Below are 21,224 nucleotides of genomic sequence, written 5' to 3'. Positions count from 1 at the left end.
AAATAACATTTTTGTTGAGGCAAGCCTTTGGCCCCTGAGATAAGCTTATGGGGTTGTGTTCACCCAAGTCCTACTCAGAGCAGACCCACCAAAATTAATGATCCCAACTTAGTCTTGTCTATTAACCCAAAGTGCTTTATTTTAATAATGTTCTACCTGCCACCTTCTAATGTTTTTACTCTCTTTTTTTGCTCTTTATTGTCTTTTACTACATTTGTATTGCTGTCAGCTGCCTTCAACCCCATTTGGGGGAAAGGTGAGATATAAATTTTAAAAAGAAAAGGATAATGACCCTGTAAGGCAACGGGGACGCAGGTGGCGCTGTGGTCTAAACCACAGAGCCTAGGACTTGCCGATCAGAAGGTTGGCAGTTCGAATCCCCGCAACGGGGTGAGCTCCCGTTGCTCGGTCCCTGCTCCTGCCAACCTAGCAGTTCGAAAGCATGAAGTGTAAGTAGATAAATAGGTACCGCTCCGGCGAGAAGGTAAACGCGTTTCCATGCACTGCTCTGGTTCACCAGAAGCGGCTTAGTCATGCTGGCCACATGACCTGGAAGCTGTACGTCGGCTCCCTTGGCCAATAAAGCAAGATGAGCTCCGCAACCCCAGAGTCGGCCACGACTGGACCTAATCGTCAGGGGTCCCTTCACCTTTACCTTTTTAAGGCATGTTAAGCTGGTCAGGCAGGTGCCCGGGGACACTGAATAAGTTCAGTGGTTGTGCAGGAACTAATCACAATAATTAGCACTTGTATGCTGCTTTAGAATGTTGTCGTTTCCCATATATTACCTTATCCTTATGACAACCCTGCAAGATTTGTCTGCGCTATAACACAGGTGTGCGGTGAGCTGAGAGTGCAAGAATAGTGAGTTGCCTGAAGTCCTTTGCAACACAACTTTATAAATGTCTGAGCGGAAGTCCCACTGAGTTCAATGGTGCTTATTTACAGGTAAGCGAGTAGAGAGGATTACAACTTAAGTGAATTAATGGTTGAGGCAAAATTTGAAACAGAAGCTTCCCAGTTTCACATTCTTAGCTAGTGCATTGCAACGACCTTCATATATCTCAGAGCATGGATTTCTTACACCCAAACTGACCAGTCCTGTGCTCCATTGGTCATAGAATCATAGAGTTGTAGAACTGGGAGAGACCAAGAGCGTCATCTAATCAAATCTACTGCAATGCAGGAATCTTTTTGTCCTATGTGAGGCTCAAACCCACGACTATGAGATTAAGAGTCTCATGCTCTACTGAGTGAGTTATGTCTATGTGAATCGTTTCCTAGCGCTTCATAGGTCCTCTTTCAGCCCAGATCAATTCGACAGGCAGTGAGCTGCACATTAAAATGGAAGCTTATTTTGCTAGAGAAACCAGTAGCTGCAGAACGATAGAAAGCAAAGCGAGCATTTGAAATTTCAAAAAAGGACGTTGCAACTATAGTGCTTTTCTGAACCATGCAACATATGGAATACTTAATTACAGGAAGAAAATTATATGTTCCAGCCGAGAGAGTAACCTAATCAATACTGTTTACACTCAACTCTAATTCACTTGTCCTACAACTCATTAAGTTTGAGATGTTATTGATTATTTCCCCCCGCAACCCCCCCTCCCAGTAGATGGCTCAGTGGCTAAATAAGAGCATTTATATATATATATATATATATATATATATGAGGTCTTGGATTGAGTTTGATCCATAAACCTTCATCACATGAGTTTGGTGGGTCTTACATGATATCCATGCCGAAACTGAGAAGATAACTCATCCAGAGCAAAAATAAAATAAAATAAATGCCAGGACTAGAGTCAGGCATAGGCAAAGTCGGCCCTCCAGATGTTTTGGGACTACAACTCCCATCATCCCTGACCACTGGTCCTGTTAGCTAGGGATGATGGGAGTTGTAGTCCCAAAACATCTGGAGGGCCGACTTTGCCTATGCCTGGACTAGACCTGCCCTTGGCCTTCTGAGAGGAAGACCAGGATGGAGCGTGAAGTGAACTGTGAATTCATTTTAATTATGTTGCTCAGCTTTTCTGTTTCCAGCTTCACCTGCTATGGCTTTTGTCCATTGACCAAGACACAAATAATACAGTAAGCCTCAAGCCGTTAAACCTCGTTTCCTGAGGTAAAGTTGATGCCAAAAAAGAGAGGCGCTACAGCGTCGCAACTACACTGTAGGCTACTTTCTTTCCCCTGCCAATTATGGATGATCATTTTGCCTTTTAGCATTACTAAAATGATTTTGGAGGAGGAGGAGGAGAAGAAGAAGAAGAAGAAGAAGAAGAAAAACACACACCAGAAACTCAAACAAGCCACAGTTTCAATCCCCTGCTAGAGATTAGGCTCAAAAGCCCCAGGTTTAAATGCTAAGAAGTTGCTATGGCAGCAAATTCAGCAGTTTCTGTATAAGGAGGCCAGGCTGCTAAATGCATCCTCAGCATCTTCGCAAAATGACAGCTTCCAGGATTCCTTGGCTAGGAGAGCCAGAATAACAATTAAACCAGGGTGCATCTTTATGGGAGACAAATGTGTGTGTGCAATTCACAACTAAAACCTGCCCTACACCCTTCAGGGCTGGCCCCAGATATTTTGCTATCTTGAGGTGAAGGAAACTGAAAAGGTGAATTCTACTTCACCTTGGAGAACCAGTGACACCCGTCATCACAGCTCAGGTCAGTAAGGTTAAATGTAATATAAAATTAAGAAATGCAGAATAAGTGATAAAGAACGGAAAATCATCAGAGGTGTTGATGGAAGGCTAAAATATTGTATAAGATGAGAAATTACGTTGTATGACTTTTGGAACTGATATGTTAAAAAAAATAAAATGTATATATATATATATATATATAAAGATTTAAAACATCAAAATACAGAGCATTGGAAATACAAATGTACAAAATGCAGAACATTTCGGTAAATTCAAAAATCAACAACTGGGCAAACACAGGATAAATCAGGGCTGATATATTCCACCAGCAGCACCCTGCAGTGCCGTAGCAGGGGTTGCCAGTGCCCGGGGCCTTGTAGAGGGGTGTGTGGGAAGGAGGGAAACAGACGGAGTATGCATGCGCATTAAACTGCCTAATGGCGTCTATGTCACCCAGGAGCTTGCAGCCGTAGAGATAAGAAAAGAAGAGTGGTTCTGTTGTCTGGGGAGGTCACTTCCTGGTTCGCATGGAGAAGCTGTTTTCAATGGAGTCCAGCAATAGAAGCATGCAGCTGCATTGAGGCAGGACCGGGTGTTGACATTTTGCACCCCTAACAATTTTGTGTCTGGGGCAACCGCCGCTGTGCCCCTTACATCACTGCTACACCAGACAGGTTCCATTTTAATAGCTACACAATAAGTAGACATTCATGGGACGCGGGTGGCGCTGTGGGTTAAACCACAGAGCCTAGGACTTGCTGATCAGAAGGTCAGCGGTTCGATTCCCCACGACGGGGTGAGCTCCCATTGCTCGGTCCCTGCTCCTGCCAACCTAGCAGTTCGAAAGCACGTCAAAGTGCAAGTAGATAAATAGGTACCACTCCGGCGGGAAGGTAAACGGCGTTTCCGTGCGCTGCTCTGTTTTGCCAGAAGCGGCTTAGTCATGCTGGCCACATGACCCGGAAGCTGTACGCCGGCTCCCTCAGCCAGTAAAGTGAGATGAGCACCACAACCCCAGAGTCGCTCACGACTGGACCTAATGGTCAGGGGTCCCTTTACCTTTACTAAGTAGACATTCAGATTCCTCCATCACTGTATCACCATGCTAGAAAAAGTTGCCATTGTTTGCATCCTGTCCTTTGTGAAACGTTTTAAGGCATGGAAGCTCTACCAGAAAAGAAAAGGAAAACTAACTTCACATACCACTTTGCCTTCAGTGCTGGTTCTACTGCTGACCTCTGTCATTCGCACTGCAGGCAGGGGAGAATGTGGTCTCTACAATCTCCACAGCAAGACCCCACATTCAACCTTCATGATTTGAGATTTTTCGGGCACTTCTTTTGTTCTTTCTGAAGAAGAGAAAAGGAAGCTACTCTAGGATCCACTTTTAAAAATCATGAAATATGAGAATTGCTACCCAGCAAGAGAATGATGGATGACCCGTCAGGAATGATTAAAAAACAGCAAAAAAGAGGGCATGAGTTAACAGATAAGCTGTCTATGGTTATGATTATGACTATGATATTCATTATCATTATTAAGAGATATAGAGAAGCAGCCATGGCAGAGTTTTCAGGATCAAGGCCAAGGAACAAGCAAGGAAATCGCAAGGAAATTATGAGGCTCTCTAGATGTCATTTTTATTGTGTACCCAACGGCGATTTGTACTAATGATGGTATCAGGGCGGTTAGACATGATCCCACATAAGCATAGAAAAGTTCCAGAGATAATTAAAATGTTTATAGTAATAAAAATAATTTCTGTGTGGGTAATTTTACTTCTGGAACTCTTCTATTCTTAATGTGTCGTATCTATCTATCTATCTATCATCTATCTATCTATCTATCTATCTAATCTATCTGTCTATCATCTATCTATCTATCTATCTATCTATCTATCTATCTATCATCTATCTATCATCTATCCAGTGGTACCTCGGGTTACATACACTTTAGGTTACATACGCTTCAGGATACAGACTCTGCTAACCCAGAAATAGTGCTTCAGGATGAGAACACAAATCGTGCTCCGGCAGCATGGCGGCAGCGGGAGGGCCCATTAGCTTAAGTGGTGCTTCAGGTTAAGCACAGTTTCAGGTTAAGAACGGACCTCTGGAATGAATTAAGTACTTAACCTGAGGTACCACTGTATGTTGTTGTTGTTGTTTAGTCGTTTAGTCGTGTCCGACTCTTTGTGACCCCATGGACCAGAGCACGCCAGGCACTCCTGTCTTCCATTGCCTCCTGCAGTTTGGTCAAACTCATGCTGGTAGCTTTGAGAACACTATCCAACCATCTCCTCCTCTGTCGTCCCCTTCTCCTTGTGCCCTCCATCTTTCCCAGCATCAGGGTCTTTTCCATGGAGTCCTCTCTTCTCATGAGGTGGCCAAAGTATTGGAGCCTCAGCTTCACGATCTGTCCAGTGAGCACTCAGGGCTGATTTCCTGAAGAATGGATAGGTTTGATCTTCTTGCAGTCCATGGGACTCAAGAGTCTCCTCCAGCACCATACTTCAAAAGCATCAATTCTTTGCCAAGCAGCCTTCTTTATGGTCCAGCTCTCACTTCCATACATCACTACTGGGAAAACCATAGCTTTTACTATACGGACCTTTGTTGGCAAGGTGATGTCTCTGCTTTTTAAGATGCTGTCTAGGTTTTATATGTGTGTGTGTGTGCATGTGTGTGTATAGATGTATATAGAGATGTATACAGAGATATATAAAGCAAATAACCTGAAACAAGCACAAATGAGCTACGGTTATATTATTGATTTCTAAAAATGGTCCTATAAACGCTCGGTGTTTTTCTCTTTTTCCTTTCATAATATAGCCATGCATCTTCTTTCTCTCTCCCTTTTCTTTTAATCTTGCCACTCGGTATTGAGCTGCTCACAATGACTTCTAGATTTCCCCCCACTCAGTTGTGAGCGGCATATTGAGAACCTGTCAATTTGTATGAATATTTCCCCAAATTATCCTTTGCATTTCCACACACTTGCCCGTATTGATTTTTTCTTTTTCTTCGGTCCGCTATTATGTTACACAGTTGCCTACTTATTTGGAAGCTTTGTTGACTGACCACTTCTTTTCTGTCCTGTAACTTTTTTTTTTCCAAAGAAGACAGAGAGCTAAAAGAGCGTTCAGTTGGCTTTCATTGCACCATTGCTTTTGTATGACTTTATTATATGCTTTCCCAATCTTTTATTCCCCCCCCTCCAAGGTCCCTGCTGAGAAATTGGATCTCCATGGGAACACCTCTACCTGCGGTGAAGACTACCTCAGACATCACAGAGCAGCAAAGAGAGCAAAGAATCCCGTATAGTATAACCGATTGCCTAAATTGCCCCAGTCTTATTATCCACTCTTTTCTCTCTCTCCATAATTTCTTCCTGTACCACTTTGGATCCTGTTCAACTCCTAGCACACAATCACACAGACCGCTTTTAAGCACAATGTTCCTGTTGATACGCTGAGGGGAGAAATGTTAATCCAGTTTCGTTACTGCTTCATGCAGGCACCCAGAACTGTGGAGCTCAAGCTCCAAATATTGTCCACGGGGAAGAGATATATTGAGCACTGCTTTGTTTTGTTTTAAAGTCTTTCAGTGTTAGCCTTAAGAAATAGTTGGCTCACATTTTCCTTTGCTATCAGAAATGTACTTTTTCAAAGGTGGCGCAGAGGGAAAGGGAGAGTGGGAGAGAGAGGGAGGAAAAGAAAGAAAGAAAGAAAGAAAGAAAGAAAGAGAGAGAGAGAGAGAGAGAAAGAATACAATGAAGTGGGATAAAGTGCCAAAAAAAGATTGTAAGAGGCACTGTTTGCGTGGACAGGCAGAGTCCCCCCAACCTCGGGCGACCGCCGAGTGGAATAATGACTCAAGACAGCATGCTATGGGATTAAAATTGGCCACAACTTTATTAAGTTTCAGATGTAGGGAGACCTTGGCAGAGGCATTGGGCGTTTATCCTTCCCATTCCCCAGCTGGGGACCTGGGAGACTTCAGGATTATGCAGAATGTGTGGGGATTGGGCTGGCTCTGGAGAACATACAGTATGTTCAAGCAGAGAGCCCGTCCCCCGTTTCGCAGCCGTTGGAGGGGAGAGCAATGACAACCTCCTGGCGTATGGCCAATGCCTCCCCTCAAGACCCCTTTAACGGGGAACCCTGGTATCCCTGCCGCAAAGGGTCACCACTTCATGCCTCCCCCCCCCCCCATTTAGGAAGATAGACTAAAGGATTCCGCCCAAGGCCTGACACCGCCAAAGTTGTGACGTTTTGCTATGGGAAAGGCAAAACCTGCCAATGCAGGAAAATTCCTTTCCGGCCCTTCAACAGCGACCCTGACGTAGCAGCACCTGCGTATCTGTGGAGAAGAGGTTAACCTGCAAAAGAAGACTTAACAGGGAGGGTGGGAGAAGCTCTGGAGCCGACTGCCACTTCACAGGTAAGATTCACCTTCTGTTGTGTGGGCAGGGTGGTCCCTCATCTTACCTGGCCAATCCCCTGGCAACGCCTCCCCAGGCGGGATTGGGCAATTGGCTGAGGTAGGCGGAGACCTCCAGTTATCCAGCCTGGAGAAGATGAAGCCAGCCTGAACTACCAGGAGTCACACTGGGATCCAGGGGGCTGTGTGCGACCATGCAAAAGGCACCCCCATTTTATGTGGGGAGCGGTCATTACTTGATGCTTATAGCATTGGCCTCTGCTGTTTTCTGTTCAGATAACACTGCTGACTTTTTTCAATAAGACATCAGTATGTGTGCACGAAGGTTCGAATCCCCGCAATGGGGTGAGCTCCTACCAACCTAGCAGTTCGAAAGCATGTCAAAGTGCAAGTAGATAAATAGGTACCACTCCGGCGGGAAGGTAAACGGCATTTCCGTGCGCTGCTCCGGTTCGCCAGAAGCGGCTTAGTCATGCTGGCCACATGACCCAGAAGCTGTACGCCGGCTCCCTCGGCCAATAAAGCGAGATGAGCGCCGCAACTCCAGAGTCGGTCATGACTGGACCTAATGGTCAGGGGTCCCTTTACCTTTACCTTAATCTTCATGGTGAAGTTCCACAGCCATTTGGGGATGGCCACAGCTTTAGTGATTACAGATGTCACCAGGTTTCAGTGCAGGCATTGGGTGTGTATCCAGTATCAACCAGCCCGCTGCTAGCGGATTGTTTGGCAGGGTTAACCAAAAATAGCCCTCGGACATACATCAAATTGGGGCGACCCTTCGAAGATCACCATTTTGGGAGTGCTATAGCCCATCAGCCCCCACCTGGGTAACTGGACAAAAGCACCTCCCCCTGGATCCCGTTAACAGGATATTTGGGGAGGGAGGGGGCTCCCCACCACACTGCATCCACCTTGACTAAGGATCCAAATTGGTAGATTGGTTTTTGATTTTTTTTTAATGTTTAAATTTTTATTTTTTACCAACAACCAAAACACAAACAGTGAACCCCCCCCCAGGCGGCTGATACATTGGGTGTACATAATCAATAATAACGTATTCAAATCAATTTTATATACAGTGGTGCCTCGCAAGACGAAAAGAATCCGTTCCGCGAGTCTCTTCGTCTAGTGGTTTTTTTCGTCTTGCGAAGAAACCCTATTAGCGGATTAGAGCTATTAGCGGCTATTAGCGGCTATTAGCGGCTATTAAAGGCTTAAGGGATTAGCGGATTAGCTGCTAAAAGGCTATTAGCAGCTTAGTGCCTTAGAAAAAGGGGGTGGGGAGCGAAAAAAAATCGCAGGAACTCGCAAGACATTTTCGTCTTGCGAAGCAAGCCCATAGAGAAATTCGTCCTGCGAAGCACCTCCAAAACGGAAAACCCTTTCGTCTAGCGGGTTTTCCGTCCTGCGAGGCATTCGTCTTGCGGGGCACCACTGTACACTAACACTCCTCCATCCACAAGGTTTATTTAACTTTTAACATTTTAATTGCCCCAAATTGTTCAAACCTACCCAAATAATTCAATATCTTCTCAACCCAACCCTCCTCTTTCTCACTGACCTTAAACCCGTTCATTCTGTGTATCTTCACAGTTAGATATTCTAAAATTATGATATTATTCAGTTTTTTCCTCCATTGGTTCACACCTAGCTCTTCTGCATTTTTCCAATTATAACCTGTCTGACTGCAGTTACCATCAATTTTACCCATTTACATTCCTCTTTTGTTTTTAACTCGGTGCTACTCAGACTAATAAGAACCATTAATTTAGATAGTCCCACCTCAGATTGGTAGAGATTCACCCGTCCCAGTTGGTACTGGCGGTCCTTAATGGCAATCTCAGCTACTCACATTGCATTGATCATATGAGCAGGGGGGACTCGAACCAATGGCTTCAAGTTACAAGAAAGGAGATTCCGAGGGGGGAGCCTCCATCAGGCAAGGCCTCCTTCCACCTGCCTTACTCCACCCTCCAGTCTCTGCTTCTTATTTTGTATTGTATTATGTTGTGCGCTGTGGTTTGCTGTTGTTTTATTGATCGGAGTTTAGAAATTACTTATTGTAATTGTTGAGTGGATTTCTGTTTAATTTTGAAATGCTGATATTTAATATTATTTTATATTATTTTACTGAATGTTGAATGTTATTTTATTTGCATATTGTATATTGTATTATGCATATTGTCTTATTTATATGATGTTAGCCGCTCTGAGCCTGGCTTTGGCTGGGGAGAGCGGGATACAAATAATTTATTATTATTATTATTATTATTATTATTATTATTATTATCAAGAACTTTCTGACAGCAAGAGCTATTCGGCAGTGTAGCGGTCTCCTCGGGAGGTGGTGGACTCTCCTTCCTTGAGGCTTTTAAGCAGAGGTCAGATGGCCATCTGTCATGGATGCTTTAGTTGAGATTCCTGCATTGCAGAGGGTTGACCTAGACGGCCCTTGCGGTCCCTTCCTACTCTACAGCTCTATGATCTCTATGAGCCTTATATAGCAACAGTGTGTAGGATTCGGCCAGCCAGCAGAACTTTGCAAAGCTTCTGTGTTTCTTCCTTGCTCTGTTTCCTGTTCCCTTCCTACGAACTTGTTTACGATCAGGGTGCAGGGAGGAGCAGAGGAAGCACAATGACTTGGAAATTAACTGAAGGCTCCGAGGCATGGGGAGCTATTTGACAGTAATCAATGTAAAGCCATATAGCCAGAGAGAGGAAATAAAAAGCAGCAACAGGTATAAAACATGCAGAAAGGGCTAAGCAACCATGCCCATTGCAGTAAAGCGCCATTATTTTACTGTCTGTTTACTACTCTTCTTAATGGGCCATTTTAATCTAAAGCAAACAAGGATTTCCCAATAGTCATCGGGCGAAGAAGCAAGAGTGGGAAATGGAAGAGGGAGAAATACATAAGCCTGGCCATTATGAATCTAATGCTTGTGGTTTGTCTGGGAGACCCATTCGAATTCCTTTCTTTCTCGCGGACACCTTTATAAGCACTCGGAGCTGAAGAACTGCAGGGAAGCTCGGGCTCAACAAAAAGTGGTTACTCTGAGCTGTCTTCCCAAGCACGGTGCATTTGTATATAACGATTGGTTGTTGTGCTTTCACATTCACATTAGTGGTATTGTTCTTGAAAGAATGGGAGATAGCTCTGCTCTAGAGTCCTGAAGGATAACTGCAGCCAAATTCGAGGGAGAAAAAGAGGGTGGAGGCACAGCAACAGCAACAGCCCTTGCATAGACTCAGTGGCGTAGCGTGGGGGGTGCAGGGGGGGCCGGCTGCACCAGGCGCAACATCTGGGGGGGGCGCAAATTACTTGCCTTGCCCCGGGTGCTGACAACCCACGCTACGCCACTGCATAGACTGCCTCTTCTCTCTATTTTGCTGCATTAAGGGAACACAATTACAATGGACAGAAAGGTGCATGGGGAGAGTCTTCCCACTGAGCTTTCCTCCCCCTGTAAATGGTGCTTGTCCCCATGGAACAGCTGTTTGATGGGATGGGTGCAACTGCAGTGGGGAGGGAGAGAGTCAAATCTCGCAGACGGGAGCCAAGGAGCCCTTGGCATAGAGACAGTTGTTGAGTTCCACTGAAGGCTTGCAAAGCCCTCCTGCAAATAATATATAATACAGTGGTACCTCAGAAGTTGAATGGAATCTGTTCTGGAAGTCCGTTTGACTTCCAAAATGTTCGGAAACCAAGGTGCGGCTTCTGATTGGCTGCAGGAAACTCCTGCAGCCAATCGAAAGGAACAGCAGCAGTTGAAGAAGAGTTTGGATTTGATATCCCGCTTTATCACTACCCTAAGGAGTCCCAAAGCGTCTCACAATCTCATTTTCCCTTCCTCCCCCACAACAAACACTCTGTGAGGTGAGTGAGGCTGAGAGACTTCAGAGAAGTGTGACTAGCCCAAGGTCACCCAGCAGCTGCATGTGGAGGAGCGGGGAAGCGAACCCGGTTCACCAGATTACGAGTCTACCACTCTTAACCACTACACCACACTGGCTTGTCGGATGTTCGGCTTCCAAAATAACGTTCGAAAACTGGAACACTCACTTCTGGGTTTCGATTGTTTGGGAGCCGATTTGTTTGGGAGCCAAGGCCTTTGAGATCCAAGGTACGACTGTATATGTTATGATCCCCATATCATCGCACGCATAGTAGGTGAGTTGCAAACAGAGAATAAACCTCCATGGGTTACTGTTGTTTTCGTAAACTGCTCTGGGCAACGTACAGTAGTAAAACCGCACCCGTTCTCCCATACTGCAACCGCAATCATCCCATTTGAAATACAGATCAAAATTGATTTCACATTTAAAAAATCCATAGAGATAAAGAGTTCTGGGACTTCCACTGGATATCTAATGTTTTCTCATAAAAGTTCACTAACACCTGACTTTATTTTTAAAAGCACACACACAAAACTGTGCATTGCTTTCTACTGATATATGCTTGCTTGTTCATTATTTTAAAATTTTATGTCCTGCCTTATTTTCTAAAACAGGCCCAGTGTGTTAAAGATGAGTCCTTGCAGATCAATCCTGGCAGCTAATGCCAGGTAAAAAGGTAAAGGTACCCCTGCCTGTACGGACCAGTCGTGTCCGACTCTAGGGTTGTGCGCTCATCTCACTTAAGAGGCCGGGAGCCAGCGCTGTCCAGAGACACTTCCGGGTCACGTGGCCAGCGTGATGAAGCTGCTCTGGTGAGCCAGCACCAGTGCAGCACACGGAAACGCCGTTTACCTTCCCGCTAGTAAGCGGTCCCTATTTATCTACTTGCACCCAGGAGTGCTTTCAAACTGCTAGGTGGGCAGGAGCTGGGACCGAAAGACGGGAGCTCACCCCGCCGCGGGGATTCGAACCGCCAACCATGCGATCGGCAAGTCCTAGGCACTGAGGTTTTACCCACAGCGCCACCTGCGTCCTGAGGCTATATAGTGCCCCTCCTGTTGAAGCTGGGCAGTCCCTCCTGAGATTACACCAGTTTAACAAACAAAAGAATGTATGCTAAATTAGTATGATTTATCTTTAATACAAAACTGAGTTTCCTTGGAATAGATTTGATTTTTGGGGCTCCTTTATAAATAGCCCTCATTCCATGAATAAGAAATGAATACAGTACGCATTTACCACTCAAACATTCATTTCTGTTTATGAGAAACATTTACTAGTCGGTGCTTACGTGCTTGAGCAATACCAGTTCTTAATTTAAAAATTAGACCTCTTGGGTCTTGAATTCAACCTTTCGTTTCTTCTTATGTCTGGCTGAGCATGGAGGGAAAGGACCTCTGCACATGTTCAGAGAGTAGGGTGGTCATGTGTCCTACCGTCTCAGCCAAGGCCCATTTAAAGTTAAAGAAGCATCAGAAAGGAGGAGGAAGAAGAAGAATTTGGATTTGATATCCCACTTTATCACTACCCTAAGGAGTGTCAATGCGGCTAACAATCTCCTTTCCCTTCCTCCCCCACAACAAACACTCTGTGAGGTGAGTGGGGCTGAGAGACTTCAAAGAAGTGTGACTGGCCCAAGGTCACCCAGCAGCTGCATGTGGAGGAGCGGGGAAGCGAACCCGGTTCACCAGATTACGAGTCCACCGCTCTTAACCACTACACCACACTGGAGAGGAGAAGAGGACTTGAAATTGCCTATCAACACTGAGCACCCAAGCAGCAAACTGCGTAGGTCACAGTCTTCCCCACAATGATTAGAGGGACTTGTTTCTATTTAAATTATAGTCATTATTTTTAAATTGCATCTATACATATAAATGAGTACATAGCAATTTTATGCAAATGTCTGTCTGCTTTTTTTAGTGATGCATTCTTTTCCGTTTTTGGTAATACACAACTGTTTGCCCCAGTTCAGAGTAAGGATGCCTGAGAAATTCACCAAATTAGCATTTAGGTACAAATTCGGGGTTTGTCCTCGAATATCCTCCTCCCAACTTATATTCTCCATCAGTTTTCATGGCAAAGTAATGAGCAGCTCCACGAAAAGTTATTTTTAGGCATAACACAATGACGCACATTATACAGATGTTCCGGCTTCCAAACAACACCGCTGACCACTGCTACTATGGCAGCAAATCACCGATATTTGAGCAGATCTTTCATGATGCAAAGGCCCATTCTTTCAACAAAAGCGAATGTGCTACAGGATCTTCTTAACTAAAGGAAGTGGTTTGTCATTTGTTGCAGTCATCCTCTTCTACACACTCAAAGCCGGATGGTGTTGATAAATGCTTATTTTTTAAGGGTTTCACATGTTCTCAATAGGGTCAGCCTCCTTGGGATACATCACTCCTAATATATTATCGCAGCCAAACAATATATATGACCATTTACTGCATTGGTAGTAATTCACTTGCCTTTGGATAATGCAAGAGTTATGCAAAGGTCCATTCATCCCACAAAAGGGAATGTGCCAGGCAATTAGGGGTGGAGAAGAAATTCGATTCTGTTCACATTTATTACTACACTTGATCTTAGCTGAAAAGCTAAGAAGCAACTATTCAGTTCACATTTAAAGGCGAATCAACCCAATTTGCTGTTTCCAAAACAATATGGAAACAGAACCACATATATCCTTTGAAATATACATATTTTCAAATTTTGCAATATAGTTCTCCAGCCAAGCACTGCGCACAAAAATGCATATACAAAGCTAAAGTGCACAAAGGCATGCATATACTGGTGAAAATGAGATACAAAAATGCATTATTTTGGGATAACGTAATAAGGAAAAATATGGTTTGCACAAAGGTGTGTATTAGGCAAACTTGCATACAATTGTATATTGGCATAAAGGTAAAGGCACCCCTGACCGTTAGGTCCAGTCGTGACCGACTCTGGGGTTGCGGCACTCATCTAGCTTTATTGGCCGAGGGAGCCAGCGTACAGCTTCCAGGTCATGTGGCCAGCATGACTAAGCTGCTTCTGGAGAACCAGAGCAGCGCACGGAAACGCCGTTTACCTTTCCATCGGAGCGGTACCTATTTATCTACTTGCACTTTGACATGCTTTCGAACTGCTAGGTGGGCAGGAGCAGGGACCGAGCAACGGGAGCTCACCCCATCGCGGGGATTCGAACCGCCAACCTTCTGATCGACAAGTCCTAGGCTCTGTGGTTTAACCCACAGCGCAACTAAAATGCTAGTGAGTTTTCATGTGCACTTTTAAAAAAATTCAAATTGATGTGGAAAGATGGAGGACAGGACTGAAGTTAAGATTGGTAAAATGAGGCACACAGAGAAACCAAAATTAGCAGATCAACCCATCCCTACAAGTAATCTTAACAAATGAAACTGGTTTGACCTTTTTTTGCCATCCTTTTCTTAAATGGTAAAGATTAAGACAGGCAGTGCTTGATCACGATTTTTCACTATGTAACCAAAGCATAATGAAGGCATGTGAAGTAAGTGTGATGAACAGCACAAAAACAGCATATAATTTGCTGGGGAAGGGACAGGACTGGCAAAATCCTCTTTTTACATGCATTATGGACAATGGGATAAAATGCGGGTGCCGCTGTGGTCTAAACCACTGAGCCTAGGGCTTGCCAATTGGAAGGTCAGCGGTTCAAATCCCCACGACAGGGTGAGCTCCTGTTGCTCGGGACCAGCTCCTGCCAACCTAGCAGTTCGAAAGCACATCAAAGTGCAAGTAGATAAATAGGTACCACTCTGGCAGGAAGGTAAACGGCGTTTCCGTGCGCTGCTCTGGTTTGCCAGAAGCGGCTTCGTCATGCTGGCCACATGACCCAGAAAAACTGTCTGCGGACAAACGTTGTCTCCCTCAGCCAGTAAAGCGAGATGAGCGCCGCAACCCCAGAGTCATTCACAACTGGACTTAACTGTCAGGGGTCCTTTACCTTTATCTTTTTAGCAAGACAGCAAGGTAGAGACTGGAATATCCTTCATTCAGGGTAATTATTTTCTTTATCGTTACTCTATATATTCCAAGTCTTTGGTTTGACCTTGAATACCAAATTTGGGGATGGACTCAGATGTGCCCTTGCCCAAATTAAACCCCTATCCATGAGTGTGCATTTATGAGTCAGTGAGAAAAGCACGATATCCTATTACCACAACTCAAAGCCTGGAAATAAAAGATGGCATCGCAATTAAGTGCCTGCTTAGAGGAAGATTACCATCCATCTGTCTGATACCCCTCTTGAAACCTGGAAGATGTTCATTTTACACACCATTTCCAGTGAAGCCATCTAGGTTGCTATTCCCATACAAAATGCAGAGGAACAAAACAGAACGAGCAAGGACAGAAATTTGCCAGCAAAGCAACTTGGCATAAACAGAGGCAGTCTTTCTCTGAGGGGCCAGGGGGAGACAAGTGCCCCAGTCTGTTTATTTCTGCCATTAGGTTCCAATCTTTCGAATAAATTGGTATATAAGATGTTCAAGGAGCCCTGAAGAGCCAGTGTGTTTTGCTGTTCGGTTCCTCTGTGTACGAGCCAGGAAACACTCAACCAAATTGGGAAAACATATACAGTGGTACCTCGGGTTACAAACGCTTCGGGTTACAAACGCTTCAGCTTACAGACTCCGCTAACCCATAAGTAGTACCTCGGGTTAAGAACTTTACCTCAGGATGAGAACAGAAATCGTGCTCTGGCAGCACAGCAGCAGCAGGAGGCCCCATTAGCTAAAGTGGTACCTCAGGTTAAGACCAGTTTCAGGTTAAGAACGGACCTCCGGAACGAATTAAGTTCATAACCAGAGATACCACTGTATATTGTTCTCTTGCAGATGAGATTAAAGCAATATGAGCTACTTATCTTAAGGAGAGAAGGGAGAGTGTGGTTCTGTTTGATCAAATGAACCTTCTCACACATCTGTGTCGTACAAGTGAAGATCATAAATAAGATGATATGGTTTTGAGAGTACCACCGGTGTTATACGTCCTCTGTGTTATTTAAATGCCACTTTATATATCTTCAAGTACGTGAATTGGTATGGTATAGTAGTCCACTTCTGCACTAGCCAGCACAGCTGACAATGGGAATCAGAAGTGCATGCTGTGTCTTTGAAAACCAATCACTGAAAGGTTTGCTTTTTGAAGTGCCCGGATCTGGTTCAAGTTCTAGAACTCTTAAAAACTCCTATTTGCACAGTGTAGCTTCTCTTGCCTCCGTTTCTGTATTGCACTCATAAAGCTGTTCCAATTAACGAGACCTCTTTTTATGGAAAGGGGAAACTGTAGCAACAGTAAACGCTATGCAGTTGGTTACATGGTTGTGATAGTAAATAATGTTTAAGGCTTCTATAGCTGAAGAAAGAAGATTCCACCTAAACATTAGGAAGAACTTCCTGACAGTAAGAAAGAAAGAAGATTCCACCTAAGAAGATTCCACCTAACCATTAGGAAGAACTTCCTGACAGTAAGAGCTGTTCGACAGTGGAATTTGCTGCCAAGAAGTGTGGTGGAGTCTCCTTCTTTGGAGGTCTTTAAGCAGAGGCGTGACAACCATATGTCAGGAGTGCTCTGATGGTGTTTCCTGCTTGGCAGGGGGTTGGACTCGATGGCCCTTGTGGTCTCTTCCAACTCTATGATTCTATGGTTGCCCAGATCGAAAAGTTCCTCTAGGCCTGACCTGGTTTGCAGGAGTGGTGCTATCAAGGCAGGATTTGGGGGACAACTACAAATGATGTGGTTTGGCGCATTGTGACTCCAGCAACCACATGGCTAGGTTATGCCAGCAGCACAGGCAGAACTTAGCAAGATGTACGTACACACACACACACACACACACGGGGGGGGGGGAGAAAGAGAAGTCACCAAAGTGTGTAGGACCAGTTTACTGCAGCTTCAAATAAAAGAGATGTGAGCAGGTACCAAAAAGCAAACAGTCTAGAATCACCGCTGCAGTACACCAGAGAGACCTTCTGCTGTCCATCAGACAATGGCTTTTTTCACCTGCCTTGTCCCACCTTCCAGCCCTAGGAGGCTTTCCCCGACCCAGACGCAGCTGGGAAGGCAGAATACAACACACACACACACACACACACAGAGAGAGAGAGAGAGAGAGAGAGAGAGAGAGAGAGAGAGAGAGAGAATCCTGGGAATACAGTGGTACCTCGGGTTAAATACGCTTCAGGTTACAGACACCGCTAACCCAGAAATAGTGCTTCAGGTTAAGAACTATGCTTCAGGATGAGAACAGAAATCGTGGTCTGGCGGGGCGGCAGCAGCAGGAGGCCCCATTAGCTAAAGTGGTGCTTCAGGTTAAGAACGGACCTCCGGAATGAATTAAGTACTTAACCCAAGGTACCACTGTAGTAATTTCCCCTCACAGAGCTACACTTCCCAGCACTTTTAACAAACTACCAACCCCAGGATTTTTTGTAGGTGGTCGTGCCCTTTAAATTTGCGCTGAGTGTGCTTTCACTATGTAGTACAGTGAAACCTCGGTTCCCAAATGCCTCCATTATTGTACTTTTCAGCTCTCAAACCCTGAAGTAAATGCTCAAGTCTCCGAACGTTTTTTGGAACCCAGACGTCCGACGCAACTTCCGCTTGAGTGCAGGAAGCTCTTGCAACCAATCAGAAGCCACACCTCCATTGCTGAACATTTCGGAAGTTGAATGGGCTTCTGGAACAGATTACAGTGGTACCTCAGGTTACAGATGCTTCAGGTTACATACGCGTCAGGTTACAGACTCTGCTAACCCAGAAATAGTGCCTCGGGTTAAGAACTTTACCTCAGGATGAGAACAGAAATCGTGCGGCGGCCACAGCGGGAGGCCCCATTAGTTAAAGTAGTGCTTCAGGTTAAGAACAGTTTCAGGTTACGAACGGACCTCCAGAACGAATTAAGTTCTTAACCAGAGGTTTGTTCGACAACTCAGGTTTGACTATATGCATAGAATCCAACCCCTAGGGGATGAGCTCCCTTTGGCCTCCCAATAAAATATTTGAGGGGCCTGCCCCCCCGAGTTGATGGCTATTGCCATTTGAATGGTGTGTGTGTGCTGTGTCCTGTGATCGATTATGTCAGGTGGGGCTTACCTGGGAACCCCCAATGTTTTATTCAAGCTGGCACCCTTGATAGTGTCCTTAAAGGATAATTTCTTTAGTGCATTCTTACCTGGGAGTTGGCCCCACGGAACCCAGCAAAGCTTACTTCTGAGTAGACAGGCCTCGGCTTGCTCTGTCAAGCAGTCAGATAAAGGTAAAGGGACCCCTGACCATTAGGTCCAGTCATGACCGACTCTGGGGTTGCGGCGCTCATCTTGCTTTATTGGCCAAGGGAGCCGGCATACAGCTTCCGGGCCATGTGGGCAGCATGACTAAGCCGCTTCTGGCGAACCAGAGCAGCGCACGGAAACGCCGTTTACCTTCCTGCCTGGAGCGGTACCCATTTATCTACTTGCACTTTGACGTGCTTTCGAACTGCTAGGTTGGCAAGAGCGGGGACCGAGCAACGGGAGCTCACCCCGTCGCGGGGATTCGAACTGCCGACCTTCTGATCGGCAAGTCCTAGGCTCTGTGGTCAAGCAGTCAGATAATCGCCTCCCATTCAGATCGAGCGCGGACAGGAGAAGAGAAGCACACCGCTGCACAATGGCTCAGTGTGACACAACGGGCGCACTACGCAACTTACCAATAAATCACTAAGCCTGACACATATCGTGCTCCTCCCAGCTGGGCACATTCGCTGCACAAGCCAGACACACAAAGGCTTGCAGAACAGAGGAGAGCAGCTCCTAAACTTTCCCAGTCACTCAGAACACAGCATGCCTGAGGAATAACTCGCCTGCTCTCCTCAAACTGTTGGGAATCCAATCACATAAAGAGGATCAAGGACCACTTTAAAGGATGTTTGATCCCCAAACAGTGAGAGCTCGGCTTCTTTCTTTTTTTTTTACTTTTCCTCCTCTTTACTCAGGCTCCCTCTCTCTCCCACTCTCATTCACTTGTTCTCAGAGATTAAATTTCTGACGCGTTGTGCCCGGAGGCTGCCAATGTACCAACAGAGAAAAGGCTGAATAGAAAGCAAGCCTGCGCTGTTTGAAGTGAGCTCTGGTATTAAAACGTGTAATTATGAGCCAGCAATATTGGGGCTGTGTGAAATTCGTGGCAGGTACTCATGCAGATGGAATTGGTTTTGGTTTAATCCCCACAGGATCTCAGCTTGAGTGTCACTTTTGCTTACGTCCCGGCTCTCCGAGCAAAACAATGTGGAATCTGTCATGTTCCATTGCAGATTTGTCCTGATTTGAGTGCAAGAGCTTCAGAACACTCCAGGTCCGCTAGAATGGTCTAGTTGCCTCAGTGAATCCAGCAAGGAATGGCTTGCTGGTTTGATTTATTATGAAGAAGATTTGAAGCAAGGTCAGCCAATCAAAATAGGGTGCTTGGGGACGGGGGTGGGGGGCGCCCACAGACAACCATTTGAAGAAAGAAATGGAATGCAAACTATCTTTCTGGTTTATTTAATCTCCTCCATTCAGTTTCCCCAGTAGTGATGTGTGGAAGTGAGAGCTGGACCATAAAGAAGGCTGATTGCCGAAGAATTGATGCTTTTGAATTATGGTGCTGGAGGAGACTCTTGAGAGTCCCATGGACTGCAAGAAGATCAAACCGATCCATTCTGAAGGAAATTTATAATTTGATTACCGAAGATTATGAGTTAGGTTGAGGTAGGTGGAGACCTCCAGGTAGGCCAAGCCCAGCCTGTGTTAATGGTGCCGTATAGGGTCCAGGGGGCTGCACGCCACCATGCGACCATTTAATGTGGGGAGTGGTCATTATTAAAAATAAAGGCAATTAAGCACGGAGCTTTTTGAGAACATCCGATCATAGGTTTAACAGCTGGTTCAAGCATAGTTTCTGGCATGCTATATAGAATCATAGAATCATAAAGTTGTAGAGTTGGAAGGGACACAGAGGGTCATTTGGCACTGGTGGTGGAAGGGGTGTGTGGTGGGTGTGATCTGCCCCAGGTGTCATCCCTGAGGGGGGTGGCATCGCCGCACTGCCCTCCCTGGGGCATTCGCCATGCCCCCCCCCCGGGGAAGCTCGCTGCCTCACCCTCCTGGGACGCTCGTCACTCCGCCCCCGTGGGCTGCTACTCCACCTCTGTCATTTGGTCCAACCTGCTGCAATGCAGGAATCTCGACTACATCATACTGTCAGGAGCTCAGCCCTACACTCAAGTAGGACCCTGGCAGAGACACATGCCCAACTGGCATATTCCCTCCCTCCTGGTTGTTCGTTCGGGAACTTCAAAAGCTTTCTTCACAGTGACCGATACCAACCGACACTGGCACACTTAGGGATCCGCAGAGTTTGCACAACTTGCGTGACAGACCTCAGCAACTCAGCATTTTGGCTAATCTACTTTATTTACATATAAACACACACGGAGCACTGCAACACGGCTCCCTCTCTCTCTAGCATCAGAAAAAGAACAAAGGACAATAGTCCCACTTCACGGAACACAGTAACACAGACATCCTGTTTCCATCACCTCCCACCTCTGTGGAGTCAAAACATATACCGTCATGTGATAGACAACACTCCCATGACTGCAGTCATGGAGCAGGAATTCTAACACATACATGACAGATGGCCATCCAACCTCTGCTTAACCCACCCACCCCAAGGGAGGACTGTAACACTTCAGAATGTATCTCAGGGGAGATGCCACTGCCTTGAGAGAGCATCTGTAGAGTATCCCTTATCCTATGTGACTAGAATGTGGCCTTCCTGTATTCCTTATCCTATGTGACTAAGAATGTGGCCTTCCTGCATGTGAAAAACCAGCATCATAAATTAAGAAAAGGCTTGCCATTAACCGTTTGATGTGGCATGTTAGCTTTTCTATGAGCAGAGGGATTTGGTTGTGGGAATGCTTTCCCATGTTGATTCTGTTGTGGTACAGCCCCATGAGAGGGCTGGAGCAGGTGAGTAAGCTTTCTGTCACTTCCAGCCACCTCCTCCAGCCCTGAACCACTTCAGCCAGAGTAGATGCATCAAGATGGCAAATGTCCTTTGACTGGGGGCACCTGGGGGCTTGTCCATCAAGCCTTTGCAAACATTTCTCAGCATAATTTATGGTAAGTACCTGAGCTCGAAGAACAGGCAAGGCAAACTGAAGCATG

General features: G+C 45.6%; 2 long non-coding RNA genes across 2 annotated transcripts in view; one reads left to right on the top strand and one right to left on the bottom strand.

Moving 5' to 3' along the window:
- The window catches only part of LOC310660535, a 195,007-nt gene that overhangs the window by 21,729 nt on the left and 152,054 nt on the right, over positions 1-21,224 (bottom strand). The window lies entirely within an intron of this gene.
- Positions 17,128-21,224, top strand: part of LOC310660487 — a 330,629-nt gene continuing 326,532 nt past the window's right edge. Inside the window, exon 1 of the long non-coding RNA XR_014503420.1 lies at positions 17,128-17,187. This is a non-coding gene — a long non-coding RNA (uncharacterized lncRNA). The remainder of the gene's footprint in view (positions 17,188-21,224) is intronic.

This window comes from Podarcis tiliguerta, assembly GCF_965153285.1.
Source record: "Podarcis tiliguerta genome assembly, chromosome: 12".
In the NCBI taxonomy this organism is placed as follows: Eukaryota; Metazoa; Chordata; class Lepidosauria; order Squamata; family Lacertidae; genus Podarcis; species Podarcis tiliguerta.
This window is presented reverse-complemented; position numbering and strand designations above follow the sequence as displayed.